Source organism: Hemiscyllium ocellatum, chromosome 1 (assembly GCF_020745735.1).
Source record: "Hemiscyllium ocellatum isolate sHemOce1 chromosome 1, sHemOce1.pat.X.cur, whole genome shotgun sequence".
NCBI lineage: Eukaryota > Metazoa > Chordata > Chondrichthyes > Orectolobiformes > Hemiscylliidae > Hemiscyllium > Hemiscyllium ocellatum.
This window is the reverse complement of record NC_083401.1, coordinates 131,075,715-131,095,342: the sequence shown is the minus strand read 5'-3', so window position 1 is coordinate 131,095,342 and position 19,628 is coordinate 131,075,715. Positions and strand designations below refer to the sequence as shown.

General features: G+C 39.8%; 1 protein-coding gene across 5 annotated transcripts in view; it reads left to right on the top strand.

The window, feature by feature from the left end:
• Window positions 1-489: 489 nt before the first annotated feature.
• ptpn13 (protein tyrosine phosphatase non-receptor type 13) overlaps window positions 490-19,628 on the top strand; it is a 254,936-nt gene continuing 235,797 nt past the window's right edge. For all 5 annotated transcript variants that reach the window (XM_060825999.1, XM_060825982.1, XM_060825971.1 and 2 more), the window contains exon 1: window positions 490-798. The gene's annotated coding sequence lies outside the window, so the exon portion shown is untranslated. The remainder of the gene's footprint in view (window positions 799-19,628) is intronic.

The window sequence follows — 19,628 nt, the reverse complement described above, 5'->3', positions numbered from 1 at the left end:
ATCCACGATTGAGGAAAAAGAATGAAATGTTCAACAAACCACCCATTCCTACAATCACAATGAAGGAAAAAAAAATGTGCGAGGGTGTAGCATTTTAACTCATAGATGGCATTTCTGAAATAAGGCATAACGCAATTGAACAAAGTGAAATTTTCATTTAAAAACAGGTGCGCGCGGTCCAAACAGTCAAATTTGATTTGAAGAGAAAATAATGCCTTGAAAAGATCTCTAGATAATGAAACGTTGTCAAGTTATTTGGAGTGTCAGTGTGTTGTTAAAACGTATCAGTGTGAATGATAAAACACGACAGCTTGTGTGAGATACCTGTCCTGACACGACTTTCTTTATGTGAGTCGAACCTGTAGCGAGGCTGCCCAGCTGACTGGAAAAGCTGAGTGAAGGCGGAGGAACTGCATCTCCCAGGCTGCAGCCAGGCAGCAGAGCGCTGGGGGGGGGGGGGAAGGTGCGCACGCGCGGTGGAGCCCGGCCGACGCAAGGTTCCATACAATCGGATACAATCCACAGGCGCCTGACGCGGATACATTGTAGCGGCCACGGCGTGCAACTCCCGACACGTAAAACTGCAAAGCGGCTTTCTGAGATTGTCACACTGGAAACAAAATAAAAAGCATCCCCCCCTCCCTTCCACCACTCCGAGCTCAGTTGTGGAATGTCCCTCTCCTGCCAGCCGAGTCATTGCGGAGATGTGGCTGTTGTTGCTCTGAGGAGCAGGGCTTCAGTGCGCGCCTTGTCCGCAGTGCCGCGAGAGCTCCGTCTTTTCTCCTCTTGTCATCGCCGGTAGGTTGGAAAATTGCAATGGGTTCCTCCAAATTGACGAAGTTTAAACCGAACCCAGGGACGAGGTGAAATTCAGTCGAGTCACAAGCGAGGAGTTGGTGGGGACAGTTTTACTGGTAGTGTTTTGATGATTTGTATGGGAGGGGGAGTTGGAGAGGGCATAATGGGCTGAATCACTTTTAAATCACTCAGATTTTAATTTGCAGGTTAATGATGGAAGTTAGATAAATCATTTAATGTACGACCGGAGTTTTTTTTGGTTCTGGTATATTATTAACTTGTTTACTATTTAGCTTTTCCTTCTAAATTTTTGGCTTTGATAAAACGTAATTTGTTAGAAAGCCTGTTTTTGGGCTGGACTTTAATGCTTTCTGGGAGGATTTGAGGGGAATCTTTTTCAAAACGGTGAGAACTTCAGATCAACTTCTTTTAGGTTGTGATTTCGTTAGATAAGGAACTTTTGATCAAGTTAGCCCAGCCATTGTTTGGAGTTAGTTGTATCTGTCTCCAAAACTAAATTCTACATTCTCGTTCCAAATGTTCAGTATGGAGATCATCTCGGGCAAGTTTCGGGATCGAAAGAGATGAGTGGTTTTCAAATGCTCTATGTCACTTCTTTGTGCTTCGCATGAGGGATTTTGTGTTTATTGTTGGAGGGTAAGGGAGGCGTATTGTCAGATCCTTTTCTAGTTCTGCATAATTTTATTAATACATGTCTGTATAACGATGTCTTGTTCACTAGCTATGCCATTCAAACCCAGTAGTCAGTAAAACGAGTATTTGGTATTTAAGGTTGTAATCTGGGTGGACAGGCAATGCCATACACTCTGAGCCCACGATCCCCATAGCAACAGTGCGATTCGCGAATGAGTAGCTGAACAGGAGCTTGATAATGAGTCTTCACATGCCAGGTTTTCAGAAAACAGTGATTTACATAGTTTTCCTGAAGAGTGCCGTCGGGTTGCCACACAGCACTTTGCATTTACAAGAGCTGTAGAATTATTCTGAATATCTGCATCACATTAAGTTGAATGGTATTTCAATTTATTTCAGTCGGTAGCTACTTATCCCATCATTTGTTTTAGTTCAAATTGAACAAGACCTATCTAGCCTAATAGTTTGTACAGATGGAAATTGATGTTTTACTTGCTTAAAAAAGACCTAACTTTTTTGTTTTATCGGGACCTGGGTAGAGATGATGGGTATATGTCAAGGTATTTGTGTTGTACCATAGACGTACCTTATGTTTATGTACATGGCCAAAAGTCTGATTTGCTGGTATTTGTAATGTATGAATCCTTGTTTTATAAATTGGGAACAGGAGCAGGTTACAGTATCCAGTCTGTGATGTAAAACAACAATACAGGGACAGTAATGAGCTGTTGACTTTCTTTGGTATCCTCCGTTGTTTCTGAAAAAGTGTGAAATCGGGTTATGACTGGATCAAGAAGTTATGGTTAAAGAGTCATAGAGATGTACAGCGTGGAAACGGACCCTTCGGTCCAACCCGTCCATGCCAACCAGATATCCCGACCCAATCGAGTCCCACCTGCCAGCACTTGGCCTATATCCCTCCAAACCCTTCCTATTCATATACCCATTCAAATGCCTCTTAAATGTTGCAATTGTACCAGCCTCCACCACTTCCTCTGGCAGCTCATTCCATACACGTACCACTCTCTGTGTGAAAAAGTTGCCCCTTAGCTCTCTTTTATATCTTTCCCCTCTCAACCTACACCTATGCCCTCTAGTTCTGGACTCCCTGACCCAGGGAAAAGACTTTGCCTATTTACCCTATCCATGCCCCTCATAATTTTGTAAACCTCAGCCTCTGACGCTCCAGGGAAAACAGCTCCAGCCTGTTCAGCCTCTATCTGTAGCTCAAATCCTCCGACCCTGGCAACATCCTTGTACATCTTTTCTGATCCCTTTCAAGTTTCACAACATCTTTCCGATAGGAAGGAGACCAGAATTGCAAGCAATATTCCAACAGTGGCCTAACCAATGTCCTATACAGCCGCAACATGACCTCCCAACTCCTGTACTCAATACTCTGACCAATAAAGGAAAGCAAACCAAAGCATTCACTATCCTATCTACCTGCAACTCCACTTTCAAGGAGCAATGAACCTGCACTCCAAGGTCTCTTTGTTCATCAACACTCCCTCGGACTTACCATTTAAGTGTATAAGTCCTGCTAAGATTTGCTTTCGCAAAATGTAGCACCTCGCATTTACCTGAATTAAAGTCCATGTGCTATTGCTCAGCCCATTGGCCCAACTGATCCTGTTGTAATCTGAGGTAACCCTCTTCGCTGTCCACTACACCTCCAATTTTGGTGTCATCTGCAAACTCACTAACTGTACCTCTTATGCTCGCATCCAAATCATTTACACAAATGACAAAAAGTAGAGGACCCAGCACCGATCCTTGTGGCACTCCACTGGTCACAGGCCTCCAGTCTGAAAAGCAACCCTCCACCACCACCACCTTCTACCTTTGAGCCAGTTCTGTATCCAAATGGCTAGTTCTCCCTGTATTCCATGAGATCTAACTTTCCTAATCAGTCTCCCATGAGGAACCTTGTTGAACGCCTTACTGAAGTCCATATAGATCACATCTACTGCTCTGTCCTCATCAATCCTCTGTTACTTTTTCAAAAACCTCAATCAAGTTTGTGAGACATGATTTCCCAAGCACAAGGTTACTTTAATTTAGTTTAAAATGAAAAATAATATCCTATTTAGAATTCTGTCACAAAAATGAACTAAACTTCTGTTGAAGTTAAGTTTCAAAACATCACCAGACATGTAATCCCACAGCCAATTGATCAGAGCTAAACTCTATAGTTCTACCATATCCAGTGCTGAATGGTGGTGGACAATTAAACAACTCACTGGAAGAGGAGGCTACAGAAATATCCTCATCCTCCTTGATGATCCTGAATGAAAGCCTGGCATGTCAGTGCAAAAGATAAGGCTGAAGCATTCACAGCAATCTTCAGCCAGAAATGGAGATCTATCTCAGTCTCCCCCAGTGGTCCCCAGCATCACTGATACAAGTCTTCAGCTAATTCGATTCACTCCAGATGACAGCAGGGAACTGTTGGAGACATTGGACACTGCAAACCTACAGTTCCTGACAATTTTCCAGCAATAGTACTGAAGATTTGTGCTCCAGAACTTGTCCTCCCCTAGCCAAGATATTTCAGTATAGCTACAGCTCTGATAAGTGAATGGTAATGTGGAAAATTGCCCAGGTATGTCCTGTGTACAAGGCAGGACAAATTCAACCCAAGTCTACTCTTGATCATCAGTAAAGTGATGGCAGGTGTCGTCAACATTGTTGTCAAGCAGTATCTGCATCTGTTTAACAAACTGCACCCAGTTTGGTTTCTGCCAGGGCCGTTCAGCTCCTGACCTCATGACAGCCTTGGTTCAAACATGGACAAAAGTGCTGAATGCCACAAGTGAGCTGAGAGTGACAGCCCTTGACATCAAAACCATGTTTGGCTAAGTGTGGCATCAAGAAGTTCAGCCAAACTGGAATCATTGGTAATCTGGGGCAAACCGTCAGCCGGTTTGTTATACCTGGAGCATACGAAGATGGTTATAGTTGTTGGAGCTCAGTCATATCAATTCCAGGATATGTCTTCGGGAGTTTCTCAGGGTGGTATCCTAAGCCCAACTATCTTCAGTTGCTTCACCAATTAAGTCCTCCATGATAAAGTCACCAATGATTGTACAGTGTTCAATGATCCTCAGATACTGAAGCAAGCCGTATTCAAACCATAGATGTTATCCAGATCTAGGCTTCGGCTGACAAATGGAAAGCAACATTGACACTCCACAAATGCCAGGCAAGGGCCATCTCCAATAACACACAATCTAATCATCATCCCTTGATATTCAATGGTGTCACCCACTGAATACCACCCCTCTTTGGGGTTATCATTGACCAGGAATACAACTCCAAGTCCTCTTGCCATAGAAATAAAGTCCCTCTCTAACAGTATATTGGGTCTGCTTACTGCACAGCAACTGCAGTGTTTCAAGAAGGCAGTTCACCATGACCTTCTCCAGGGGAACTAGGGATGGAGAATAAATGCTGGCCAGCCAGCAATGCCCATGTCCCACAACTGAATGTTAAAAGAAGTATTGGTGCTGGATTTGCACTGTGTGTTTACCTTTTACCTTAATTACAAATTCAACCATGATCTGCAATTTATAGCAATGCACATTATGATCTGGATTGTCCATGTATTAGGTGGAGAAAAGTTAATCTATCAGATTAGCTTTTTTCATGTATTGTGCAGCTATTATGTTGGAAACGCACAATGTTTAGAATGGTTTTCAGTAATAGCTGAAATATGTTTATAATACTGGAATTATTTAGCAAAAACTGTGAGGTATTTGATTCTTGTTTGAATTTGTCTTTTGAAATTTCTGTGAATTTTAAAAGTATTGAATGAAGTGTATTTGTCATAAGACAATTGTTTATGAAGATTTTTAGACAATAGAATGAGGTTGGTAATGAATGGGGATATTTGGGAAAACTAGAGTTGAGTTGCTCATGAACATTGGTGGAGAAGCAGGACTTAATGCTTGTCCAACTATTTATTTTGTTTTATTAACAGAATGAAATTGTGGATTTTGAATGTAGTATATTAAGAAACAAATAAATTTTAGCAACAAAATGTGGGTAGATAGCGAGAGTTAGTGTTGTACTGAATGCCATCCATATATTTGAAAGAGGTGGAATTTTAATAGGATGAAGCTTGGGGAACCAATGAAGAAAATGCAGAAAAATTTAGTCCAGAGGGCTTGGATTCTTTGGCAGGCTACAGAGATAAGAAATGTATCTTATTTATGGACTTGATTCTCTACAACACTTCTGTTTTACAATTAGAGGTGCTTAAGTGCTGCTGAATTATTGTTCCTGTTGTGTTGGCTCCAGGCACTCCAGTTTACAGATTGTATGCATAACATCAGTTGAGATGAGGAGTCCTTCTCAATAGCTTTCGGAGGGGAGCAGATTTACCTGTATCAGATCTCTAATGTCCTAGTAATGATGCTTATCAAATATAGTTTTACTTATTGCTATCGTGCAATGATCCAATGCCATTTCTGAAGATACTTAATGGTTGTATATGTTTTCTTCACTTATTACTATATGTATATGCCCAAAAACAAAGCCAAGACAAAGTAGGATTGTTGGCACCAATCTACCTTAGACAACCTAGTACCACCTACTGGTAGAAGTGGCAAATTTATGGCACAGTATGCCAGGAATGGCCATCTAGAAAATATCACATTTCAATTGAACATTCATTTTTTAAACTCTGCATTCCTCACTTGTTTGCAGAATGTGGATTGATGCAGCCAGTTCAATACTTTTCCTGCCTGTGGAGTTGTTTTCCAATAATCTCATCCGGGATTGTGTGTTGGCATGCAAATGCTTCAAAACAGCTGTGTTTCCGAAATTATCAGAGCTTTTGTTATGTCACAGGGAGGAGTGCATGGACAGTTGGAGTTTGTCCTTGGGCACTCCCAACACCCATTCTCCTACATCTATGCTTTTAGCAGCTACCAGGGTCATTTTCACTGCAATGCCAATTCCTTACTACGTACACGTCTTGGCATGAATTAGTTTGCTCGTCAGCTACAGATCAAAATGTTACGCTGTTGACAGTTTGGCATACTTCCCAGTACCAGGCAATATGTCAAATAACCACATAATTGTGCACGAGTGATTACTTATTGTTAAGATTTAATAGTGAAGAAAGTTAAATGTAACAATGATTGCTGAAAAAGGCACATATTGTTAAAGTTTTTGTCTTGCATTCAGAAGGACAATTTGCAAGGAATACCAATGTAAAGGGAAAATATATACTGTATGAAAGGAGAATGCTGATTGGCAAATGGATTCTGAATTGTAAAGCATTGCCCTGGAGAATGCACCAGTTAATATTGCTGACCATCATCTGCCAGTTCTAGTTTAAATTTTAATGTTGCTTGACAACTTTTAGACTTTTTAAAAAATCTTTTAAAGTTTAATTGTATTTAATTGTCTACTAATGGTTACTTGTAATCCTATAAAAAGTGATGGAAAATAGTTAATAGAATTTTTAATTATGTTTTAACACTTGCTAGGAATTCCATCTTTGGAAACAGACTGATAAGCTTTGGTGTATACAGTAATGTCCGCTGTAAGTGGATCCAGTTTTTCTGTAGTTCAGACCTGTGGATGTTTTTATTTTGATTTATGATGACCTAAACTGAAGATGATCTTAAATTCAGGAATACCTTTTCATTATAACATACAAGAAGGAGTTATCGTTGACTGTCTGATAGACTTGCCATTGTAAGATTCCCTGCTGCATGAGATTTGCACAAGTATTAATTCACATTTGAATATATTTGCTCTGCAGCCTGAGATGATTCCATGGCAAAGATTTTTGGATTTAGTTAACTTTTAGCTGTGTAAAAACAAATCGAATTTCTATGTTATAGAAATGACATTGCAATGAAAGAATTACAGTAATTTCTTATGCTTCGTCCAACCTGGAACCAATAATAACATTTATGTACTTATCCCCAGGTGTTTTGAATATAACCATTAAATTTTATTACTTCAAATAAAAAAAGTAAACTTAAAATAGATCGCATCTTAATAATGAAACAATGATCTGTATGTCTTTACTGTGATCTGCCTGTACTGCTCATCAGCAAAGCTTTTCACTGTACTTAGGTACACGTAACAATAAATAAATCAAATTATCGATCTTCATAACTATTGACTTATGTTATAAAGATGTGGGTGTACTGTACCTTTTTGAGAGAGTTAAAAGCTAGCAGTGACAGCATCAAGTGTTCTCAATAAGATCCAATGTAAATATGTGGTCCAGCAACTGGGGTAGCTCGGGTAGTTAGTTGCTTAGAGACAAAAACAAATATGAATTAGGCCAATCAGTTTAAATATACCCAAAAACAAATGCCAAACTCCAATCCAGTTTGGATTTAGTATATTCGCAATCTTAAAAGCCCACGACACAAGCCAATGCTTTGGGGTATAAGACCAGGGAAAATTGAACAGTTGAGAGGAGAACTGCCAAGCCAACGATATTTGCACAGTGCTCAGAAAAATATCTCTCTTAAAGGTACCTTTTATTGATCAGTAACCTGTGAAGCAGAATCCCCAAGAAGAAAAGAAGACTGGAATACAGAGAAAACTGAAAGCTGTCTGGTTTTGAATTAAGTTTTTTGTTTTGTAAATCTTAATCTGGGGTTTTATTGGACTACTATTGTAGAAGGGGAAGGTAAGAGGTTAGCGAAAGGAGTTGTAAATAGTTGTTAGTTACTTATTCTCTAGTTTAAAGTTGTTAATGTTTACTTCAAATAGTTCTTGGCCTCTTGAGTTTTCGCAGATTACGGCACGGGATAAATCTTCTCTGTGTTGCTGTTTTAAATATAGCTGGAGTGTTTATCCCGTGTTGTAACACTTAGCCATGAGTAAAACAAAAGCAGATAATCACTATTTATTTTAATGCTGTCATAGCAATGTGTATTTCAATTATACTTCTTTAATACAGTGTTGTGTTATTAGGTGGATTCTTTAGTGGATCAGCACAAAGTTTGAAACGGGCTTTTAGGGGATGTGGCCAAGACATAGGTTTTCGGAAGATTTCTGGATATGGCAAATGATGCAATAAAGTCTTTCTTAGTGCTCACCATGGTTACCACCAATAGCACAAGGGGCAAGAGAATATAGAAGGTAAGTCCAGATGTGGTGAAGGTGGCTGTCCTCATGTGAGATCATGTTAGGTATACTGTGCATGCATTTAATCTAAGTATCTAATGAAAGAGAAACTGCCTTGGAGGTGGAGCATTGGTGATTCACTAGATTAATTCTGGGGATGAGAGTGGTCAAATAGAATGATCTTGTATTCTTTGGGGTTAATAAGACTGATAACCATATTGAAATACACCGCATATTGACCGCCTTGAGAGTTTGGACATTGAAAGACTGTCTCCTCTGGCTGGAGGACCTATTTTAGTGGCACAGTCTCAGGATAAAGGATTTAAGACTGAGATGGGGAGAATTTCTTAATTCAGAAAGTTGTGAATCTTTGCTATACTGCACCTCAGAGGGTTGTGGTTACTCAAGGCTGGGAAAGTGTTTACAATCTGTAGAGATTAGATGGACAAGTGAGGTCCAAGATCAGCTTTGAATGATGGTAAAGGCTCAAGGGGCTGAATGGTCTTTTACTGATCCAATTTCCTGGTTTCTAAGTGTAGTCATTTACCAGTCGTGAAGTTTAAATTAGGTTTAGAGTGAATTTAGTGCCAAATTTTGCATACTTTTTGGATTCTACGTGAGTAAACAGCTGGGATTGGTCGAGTTGAGGACTGAAGTGCAAAGCTTTTGTCTTTTTGATTAGCTGGAGAAAAGTTCTTGAATATTCAGTGCCCGTGTGAATACATCTCAAATTACTTTCTTGTCAGGGTGAAGAAAACAATGGATTTGTTTGTAACGTGACTTGGAAACCAGTATGGAGATCTTAACTTTAAATCCCATCATAACAAGTTGTGAAATCAAATTCAATAAATCTGATCCTTCTCTCGGCTATCACCACCAGAAAATTATATTAAAAAGTTAGAACCAGGATGGTTGTAAAAACGCAACTCCTTCATTAATGCTGTTCCAGGGAAGGAAGTTGCTGCCCTTATCCAGTCTGGCTTGTATGCAACTCTTGTTATCACACTGTTTTAATTTGACCTGTTGTAGCCTCAAAATAATTAGTGGTGGGGTGGGGAAGGGAGCTCCATTACTGATAGTGTCGCAGACATGCCAAGGAGTCATTTTTGAAAATTGATGTCCAGCTGGATAGGAGAAAATGGAGACAGTTGCAGTGTTAGAAAAGGGCCAGGATAAGATTTGCAGATTAAGTTGTTTTAAATGTTGTGAAAGCTGGACACATGGCTGCAAGGGATTAGCAGGAATCGTCGAGCTAAACATCATAGTCACTGACCAAGTAGCCATCAGTGGCAGGATGAGACAGAAGTAGGAGTTCGCGTACTGAAACTTACTTCGAGTGCAGGCAGTATTGTGCTTGGGCCTTTAGGATGAGCAGAGGACTTTGGTAGAGAAATGAAGTTGGGTATCAGGTATACCTCTACAAGCTGAACCCTTCCTAAAATGATGTTGTTGGAAAGGAACTTAGACAAGAAATAGGAGGGAGTTTAGGTAGAGACTTGGTAAAATGAGAGTGACCGTTCAGATAAAGGGCAATTGCAGAAATGGTGGCTATGTTGAGGTAGACTGGAAAGTAATCATGGCAAATTGAGACCGCTGATGTAGGCTGTGGACGAAGTGTATAGCTTTGGAAGATGCAATTGTTGAACATGACAAAGGGAACAGAGAAGCCAGAGAGTCTGTGGTAACGTAGTTACAGCTGCATAGACTATAATTTTTCAGCACTGAGTTAACTGTGGTTACACACTGAAAAAGGTGGTTTCGGAAGAGGATTGTGATGGTGAGTTTGGGAATTTGATGAGAAGGGGAGGGTGGAGATGTGCTAGTAGTTCAGAGTTCAGAACAGAGGATGAGTTTTTGGACACAAAACTACTTGCTAATTTCTCTGGCAATTTTTGTTTTTAATAAACAAGATATTATTTGAGCCATATAAGGATTAGAATAATATGAACACAGTACATTGAAACTACTAATGTTTACACCTTCAGCATTGTAGCTTGTTTTTATATTAATTAAAATTATTGCCTGTGAAATCATTTTAGTTTACAAGAGTTTTTGCTTGCACATGTGACTTGTTTGCTCTGTGTTATTTATCATTTATCTATTTGCTAATCTGCACAATTTAAACACTATCCATATTTCATTCTTTTCAGTAACAAGCTGCTGGAAAACTCGAAAAGAATCTTGTAAATAAGAAAGGTGCATATGAGACCCTTAACATTAACTGTTTCTCTCTCCACTGCTGGCGCCAGACCTGCAGACTTCCTGAATAATGTTTTTCTCTCCGATTTCCAGTATCCACAATATATTGTTTTCATTTATTTCAATTTAAGTTTATTATTCTCCTGAAACTGCAACATTTATTGATTCTTTCCTAAACCACTTTATTTCAATTTGCAGTAACAATCTACAGTTACTTCTGAATTTGGTTTAAAATATATACTGACAAGGATCATATTTGGAGTGGCCTTTTCTTAAGTCTTAATAATGTGAATGCTACTAATGGAAAAGCATTGTACTAAATTGGGGGGAAAATGCATGCATTCAGTACTGTCTTTGTGAAATAATTAGATTCTTCTCCTTGTCTGAGCATGACATGTTGTATTGATGCAGATGTGGATTTCCAGGCACAATGTTGTAATGAGATGGCTATTCTTCTGTTACAATGGGATTTCTTCATATATGAAGTTGGCAGAGAAACAGAATGTGGGATAGGTTTGTATTCCAGTAGTAAATATCATATCTGATGTAGTCACAAATGGTAGCTCAATAAATGAGGGGGCAGAGGAAATGACTCACTTTTGTTCGGAGCAAATGGATGTGTGTGTCTGGGAAGGGCTCCATGAGTAGAGATTGCTCTGTCCCCATATTTTTAGCTTTAGACTGATGAGAGGAAAAAAAATCTGGAAGTGTATTTCAGATAGATGTGTTCTTTCTTACGGTTCCAGTAACTAGAGCTTCCAATTTTTTCTGATGGTAAATTGCTTTTGTTAGCTCACACAATTTAACTCCAGTGCAAAGAGGGAAAGAAATGATATCTGACAAATCCTTCATTTTTAAAACATAAAATTCATTTATATCGTTCTATTTGTCTGTTTTAAAATGGGTTTTGATTTTGGTTTATGGAACCTGTAGCCAGACAATTGTTTATTTTAAATTGTGGGAAGTGGGTGTCGCTAGCTGGTCAACATTTATTGCCCTGTGTCCCAGTTGCTCTTGAGAAGGTGGGGGTGAGCTGTCGTTTTGAACCGTTAAACTCTCATGCCCTTAGAAAGGGAATTCCAAGAATTTGACCCAGTGATAGTGAAAGAATGGCAATGTATTTCCGATGGTTACGCTTGGGGGGGACACTTGCAATTGTGTTTCCATGTCTTGCCTGCCATTGTCCTTCTAAGTGGAAATGATCATGGATTTGGAAGGTATTTTAAAAGCTAAATTTGTGTAATCTGTCATTTTAACCTGCAATAATGATTGTTTTCTATTTTATTCTTGCTCCATTGAAGGTTGGGAGAAGGAAATTTTTGTGTTTTGAGAATTGTGCACTTTTCATCTTCTACAGAAGTAAAACAAAAAAGGTGCAGGTGAACTATTTGACCCAGCAATGTCAGGTCATTTTCTAAGACCTTTGATTTTAGAAACAAAACTTAATTTTGGAACAAACTATATTCTTATACATCATCTGATTGGCGGAGTCAGGGGTACATTCCTGTACTGAGCATGGCTTATATCAGGTTTTCCCAAATGTTATCCCACTGTGACCCCTGTGAAAGTTGTTGCAGTCCCTCTGAGAGTTGGCAGTTAAGCAAGTAAATGAAGGGAACAATGACAGCCGAACAAAAGGAAGAGAGAATAGAAATGGCTTTACATTCCCAGAATTTTAGCTTGTTATCCCACTTGAGTTCCTGACCCCTACTTTGAGAAGAGCACACCAGTTCAGGCAGCATCCAAAGTGCAGCGAAATCGACTTTTCGGGCAAAAGCCCTTCCCGAAACGTCGATTTTGCTGTACTTTGGATGCTGCCTGAACTGCTGTGCTCTTCCAGCACCACTAATCCAGAATCTGGTTTCCAGCATCTGCAGTCATTGCTTTTACCCTACTTTTGAGAAGCCCAAGTTTATACATTTTGATTTCAGGATTGGCTGCAAGGAGATTTTGTTGAGATTTGCGGCACAAACACGACTTGTATTTTTAAGCCTTTGTGCATGGCAAGTACGTTGAACCAATAGTGCTCAAATTTTATCTATAAAACACAAAGGGTGAATGATTCTGCCCAGGCCAGGTTTCTGCTAATATAGTGTGATATATTTTTTGATTTAGAGTGCATGCCTTCTATTTTCAACTCCCATCTGTGTATATTTTAAATTGGACCAATTATTATAGTTGTCAGTGTTTCTACTGCGGTGTAAACAGCTGCATGTCCTTCTGTAGCCAATTTTAGTCTCAGTTCTCCAGAATTAGAGGGAAGACGTTTCATTTCATTTGTCCTAAATTTCTTAGTGTTGCTTGCTTCCCTTATAGGCAGAGGCTGCTATTCAGTTCCACCCACTTTATTTTGCTGATTCATCCAGCTAAAAAAACTGGAGCATTAAATAATAATTGCACCCTGTTCCAAAAATCTTTTAGCACTTGATGCAGCTAAATTTCAATCTTAATCAAAAGAAAATTTCTTGACATTTAAAAGCATCAAATTTCAAACAGTCTTGCCACCCAGCATTACGTGATGACATTTACTTCTGAAAGAAATGATTTTTCTTTGCTTCAGCATGTCTTTCTTGGATATCACGACATGGCTAATGAATTTTTCCAAAGTCTTTAAATAAGATGGATTCAAAAAGTAAAGGCACAGAGCAGGACATGGATTTAAAATGTTGAAGCATTAGACAGTATTTCAAGATTTGCTTTTTATACATGTTTAGCAAACTTCTGGAGTGGAAAAGAATTGTACAATCTAGGATAACAATTTGGTATACAATCTGCCAATCTAAAGCATATAATATTCAGTAATACCTAATGCAGAGCAGTGTTCCTAATCTCTGCTACATGACCAACCATCACTTTCTTTTGCTATTAATCTGCCACCAAAGTCCTAGTGTTTATATCTTTGACACTTCTTAAATGCTGAGCTTCCTTTTGTAGGCTTCTATTCATTCAAAAATGCTGCACTATTGCATCTTTACCCATTTTGACTATTTATCAGAGAATTTATTTTGCTCTCTGCATGAGCACATACCAATTACGTGGAGCTATGCAGAAACTTATTTAGAGATGAGGCCAAGATTGGGTTTGTGAAGTGATGGCACTTGCACAAGTGTATCTTTAGTAAGAGTTGACCTTTCAGGGGATTATGGGTAAAATCACTTGCTGCTTTGTAACTAACTCCCTGTAATTTTAAATGTTCTCCATGAACATTTTTGGTTTCCCAACTTACCTTTTCTACAAGGCACTGTTGAAAACTAGCTTCTTTAACCAAGCATTTGATCTACATAGTAAATCCTTTTGCTTTGGTGTTTGTTGTTCCCTCATAGCTTTATGAAGTAACTTGGAATGGCTTTAATGATCCTGTAGACGTGCAAATTGTTAACTAAAATAAGTAAACAATGTTCTAATTTCATTAAAATTGGAAAATAGACTTGAACATTGTACTTTCAGTTTCAGTAAATCATGTGCCTGTGATCTGGAAGGGTACATGTTGGGTATTTTGCTCTGGGTTTGCAGAATTCATGTCCAGCAATTACCTCAGTTAGTGTTAGCTGTGTAGCAGCAATTACAAAGACTTTTACTGTGTCACCAATCTCTGCATTGAGGAAATGCAAGATTGCAATTGAACAGCTAAAATAAATAGTTTTTAACAACTGAAATAGTACAGAGAATCATGCAAAATATGTTAGATGTGAGAAGATCAACTTTTTTAGACGAGTAGTCCATAAAGCATAGAACTTGTGATATTTTTCCTAACTCAAAGTCATGTGATTTTCTAGTCTTGCCAAAACTGCACTTGCAATGTACTTGAAAAATATCCAAATCTAACTGAAAACTTCTTTTTGATGCTGGGATTGCCTGTTGATTATGTCAAAATTAGTTACTGAAAGCACCATAGAATGTTGTTGCAAAACTTCAGGCGCATTTTAATCAATTAATGAGTAGCAAATGTCTCCGAATCGGCATACATTTAACGATTTGTCCCATCTTAATTAATCTCGATCAAAGCTCAAGTTAGACAAATTGAGCCTGCCTGGTATTTTTAATATTGCAGAAAACCTAACAGCATGCATTGAATTTTCACTTGAAAAGCATGTACCTCAGTTAGGGGATATATTTCCACTCTTCAGTCAGTAAAATAGTCAAAACCATGTTGTCATTCACTCAGACTTTTTTTTTCAAATCCTAACTTGTGGTTCTGGATGGCTTACCCCCATAGTTTTCCTGTGAATCTCCATTTATAGGGCATTGAGAGTATGATTTCAGAATTTAAGAACAATCAGATTAATTTTAAGCTCAACTTCAAGTTCCCCTCCAAGCCTTCTGACTTGGAAATTATATTGCTGTTCCTTCACTGTCACTGGATCAAAATCCTGCAATTCCCTCCCATAATGGCAAGTGGACAGCAGCAGATCAAGAAGACAGCTCATTAACACCTTCTCAAGGGTAGCTATGGATGGGCAATAAATGTTGGCAAAGCAGTGACACCCACACCTCACAAATGAATAAAATAAAATTTCTTGTACATGTTTAAGTCATGCGGAGTTCCAACTGGTAGCGTGAGTGGTTTTGCAACAGTCTTGTTTACATTGAACATAAATGTGAATTTAATGAGTGGTATTGCAATAATGCCAGGGAAGCTTCAGAGAAAAGTGTTTGTTTGCTCACTTTCAAGGCCAAGCAAGTGGAGACCTGCTAATCTTAATGGCAGTGGTATGGTATAAGAAGGTCTTGTACAACCCTGACCTCTGAGCAAAAAGATCTGGGTTCAAGTTCCACCTGCCCTGGAGGTTTGTCACGACATGACTGGGCAGGTTGTTTTAAAATGACTAATGTTGTCTGCCTAATGTCCTTTCTGTTTATTTTGGGGAGATGGAAAGAAAGTTAATTTAACAAGAGTTGCTGACAGTGTATCCACGTAGGTCCTTTCTTAGTGCAATACACAACAGAAGATGGCGGCTAGTCTAGAATGGAATTCTTTTACAATTTAATTTGAGAAATTACAAACCGAAGAACAGTGACACACTTATAACTATGAAAGTTGATTTTTGAAGCAGTTTCACTGTTTTGAAAAATATGTACGTTATGTTCAAGTACACTCAGTGAGTCAGTAGGGTACATAATTGTAGACAATGGCATTGAAAGCATATTTGAGAGCAATGGAGAAATTTAGCCTTCTTGAAAACTATCATGTTTTCAAGTGAAGAATGCATATTTGGCTGAAAGCCAATAACTAAGAAAAGTTACATTTAGTAGCGACTGGGAAAAAAACTTGTGTGTGTGTGTGTGTGTGTCAGGTTCACCATGAGTAGTCTTTCATTAGTTGGTCTTTAACGGGGAGGCCTCTGAGACCATTTCAGAGTCAGCCACCTTTTCCGAGAATCTGGAGTTCGTACAGACCAGACCAGGAAAGAACGTTAGATTTCCCTCCCTAAAGGACATTAGATAGCTTCATAGTTATCAAGGAGAAAGTGAGGACTGCAGATGCAGGAGAGTCAGAGTTGATAAAGTGTGGTATTTGAAAAGGCATAGCAGGTGAGACAGCACCTGAGGAGCGAGTGAGTCGACATTTTGGCATAACCCTTCTTCAGGACTAGGGAAGTGGGCTGAGAGGTAAATGGGAGTGTGGGGGTAGGGGAAAGGTAGGTGGGATGGCGATAGGTAGGAGTGATGGTGATAGATCGGTGGGAAGGGAGATTGACAGCTAGGTCAGGTCAAGAGGGTGGATCTGAGTCAAAGGGTTGGATGCAGGATGGGGTGGGGTGAGGGGACATTGGGAAACTGGGGATTTCAGTGTTGACGCCACGTGGTTATAGGCTTCAGAGGCAGAAGATGAGGTGTTCCTCCTTCATTTTGCTGGTGGCCTTGTGTAGGTGTTGGAGGAGGCCCAGAATAGAGGAATTCCTAGAGGCATGGCACTCATCCACAGATTCTATCAACAAACACATCGACCTGGACCCAATATACCGGCCACTGCAGCGGACAGCAAGAGCTGACAACCGGAAGGGGCAGAGACAAGCCACTATAAATGCCAGAGGAAACATCACAGAAGCGCTTCGCAGGAGGCTCCCAAGCACTGAGGATGTCACCTAGACAGGGGACGAAACATCTGCAACACAAACTCCCAGCTCAGCGAACAGAACCACAACAACGAGCACCCGAGCTACAAATCTTCTCCCAAACTTTGAAGAGATGAAGAACTTTACCTCTCCACAGATGCTGCCGGACATGCTGATTTTTTTTTTCAGCACTTTGTTTTTATTTCAGATCTCCTGCATCCACCTTAATTGGATTTTATTTATACCTTAAGCATTAGTCTGGGTGACTGGCTCAGTGACATCAGAGCCACACTTCTGTCTCCCCATTATTCATTTGCTGGAATGAGGAATTCAGATGAAAGGAGAGTATTACAAGCATCCTAGAGTTCGGGTTCCTCCTACAGTTCACAGTGGAAGTCACAAAACTTGTATATTTGCCAGCATTGTAGAATCCACCAGAAAAGCAAGTTGAGCCCAGCGATTTTGACAAAGATAGATGGATTAACATCATGGTATCAAGCATGAAGTGGACCTTGTGGTCGAAGTTCCAGGTTGACGCAGTCTTGGCAGAGTCAAGCTAATTGTAATGGATGAGGTTTACCCAGACAGCAAGAGAACGAATAAAAGGTCAATGTTATCGGGGATGCTGGAAATCTCAAACGGCGAGATCACTGGGGAAATTCAGCAGTAGGTCTGGCAGCATCAATGGAGAGAGAAATGGAATCAATGTTTCAAATTGAAAGGTGCTGGAATGTTTTGATATAGTTGTGGCAGAGAAGGAATGAAGAGGGCAGATGATGTAAAGGCCCAGCACTAAAGACAAAAGGGATGTTAATAGTAGCGGAAGAAAAACTATGTAAAATGGGTATAAACTAAATAATGTAAAAGAGAGAGAATGAGTCCTCTCTACTAACAGCAAAGTAACAAAGATAGAAACAAGACCAGGCTTTGTCTTCTATACCTCCACCTCCCCTTTTAACTCCTTCTCCAGTGTAAGAGAAATGGAGAACACACAAGGTGGTTAGTTACAGAAGTTATAGATTTCAATATTGACATCTCAAGGCTGCACAGTACCTAAGCAGAAAATGGGATGTTGTTCATCGGGTTTGTGCTTTGTTGGAACATTGCAGCGAGCCTAGGACAGAAATGTTAACTTGAGAGCAGGAGGGTTTATTGCACTGCTAAGCACCTAGGAGGTCAGGGCCATTTTTACGAACCAAGCAGAAGTGTTCCACAATGTGCTCGCCCTGTCTGCATCTGGTGTCGACTCACCAGGCAGACTGCTTCGGAGAAAGAAGGCCGAAATCTCTAAGAAGGATGAAAAGAGAAGTTATTTTAATTACTTCTTCTTTCTGACTTCTTTTTGTTGAACATACATTGCTGTTAAGGTGTAACCTGCTCTGATAATACTAGTCACTTTTTTTTACTGTAGTCACAACTAAAATAGTTTACAACCCAACTTGTTAATTTTCAGGTACTGTTAATATTGGTTAGTTATACATAACTCATCAGAATTTAGTGTGTTTTGCTTTACAAATGTAAAGGTAATATCTTGTACTGTACAGTTGGTCTACGTTCCCTCAGTTTGCCTCCTGCTGCTGCTAGGAACGCCAAGGCCTGTGTGCAATAGTGACTTCTGGAACCGGGAGTCAATGAGTTTGTAATGCTGAACAGTGTATGGACCTTCTTGTCTGGCTATGCAAGAAAGCAGCTTAGAGGGAACTTTGCAGCTGAACCATCTGATGTTGTTGCTGTTCTGTTGGGATGTGCACGTAAAATTAGTTCAAAACAGTCTGCTTACTGTAAAACTGTCTGATTCTTTTCTCAGTGCAACGTAGATCAGCCTTGTTTCAATAAAATGCTGTAGTCTCTCCCTCAACAATTTGGACAGCTGGAGGACTCTCAGGCAAGCAGAGGGAGGCTGTAGCTGGTAATCTGCAAGAACGCTAGAAAGAGCAGGAGTGGACTGTATGACCTGTTCACTAGTTAATGTGATGATGTTTGAACATTTAGGGTGCTTAACCCTACCTTCCCACTCAATGCCCGCATCCCTTGACTTCCTGAAAGATCAAAGATTCGTCTATCCCATTCTTAAATTTAGTCAGTGATGGAGCATCCACAACTGCCTGGGGTATAGAATTTGAGATTCACAACCCTTTGTGTGAAGGCATTTTTCCTTCAGTTATGTCTAAATGATCGATCCACTAATCCTGAAACTTTGTCTGTGTTCTATATTACCCTGTCAGGGTTAGCAGTCTCAGAGGCTACCTTGTCAAGCCTGTTCAAAATCTTGTATGATTCAGTAGCATCACCTCTCATTCGTCTAAACCCACGAGGTATAGACCCAAATCCAGAGATTTAGACCCAGTTTATGCTGCCTCTCAAGATCCATTTGAACATTCCTTACTAGTCATTGAGAAGGGAAACTGAGGGCCATAGCTTCAGGGGTGGAGCATTGTTGGAGGTAGGGTTTCAAAGGTTGAGGTTGAGAGAGCTTGGTTATTTAACTGCAGTTGAGGAGACATGGAAATAGTAAAGATTCCTTGTATGGCTCAAAGGAGCATTCCTGATCAGCTCTCCTGACCTATGAGGATAAAATGGAAATAAATTGAAAACTTCCCTTCAGTGTATGTATGGATGCAGGATCCTGCTAGTAGCAGCTTTTGCCCAATGTAACAGATTGAGTCTTGACAGCATTATTGAAGCCTGTTTGTTTCCTTTTCTAAGAACTGGTCAATATGGAGCAAGTGATGGATTCGGCCCTCCCTGTCCAATTTCCCCATATTGTCAGTTAAAATCGGAGCCAGAATATGCCACAAGAATAGGAGAACGTAGCTA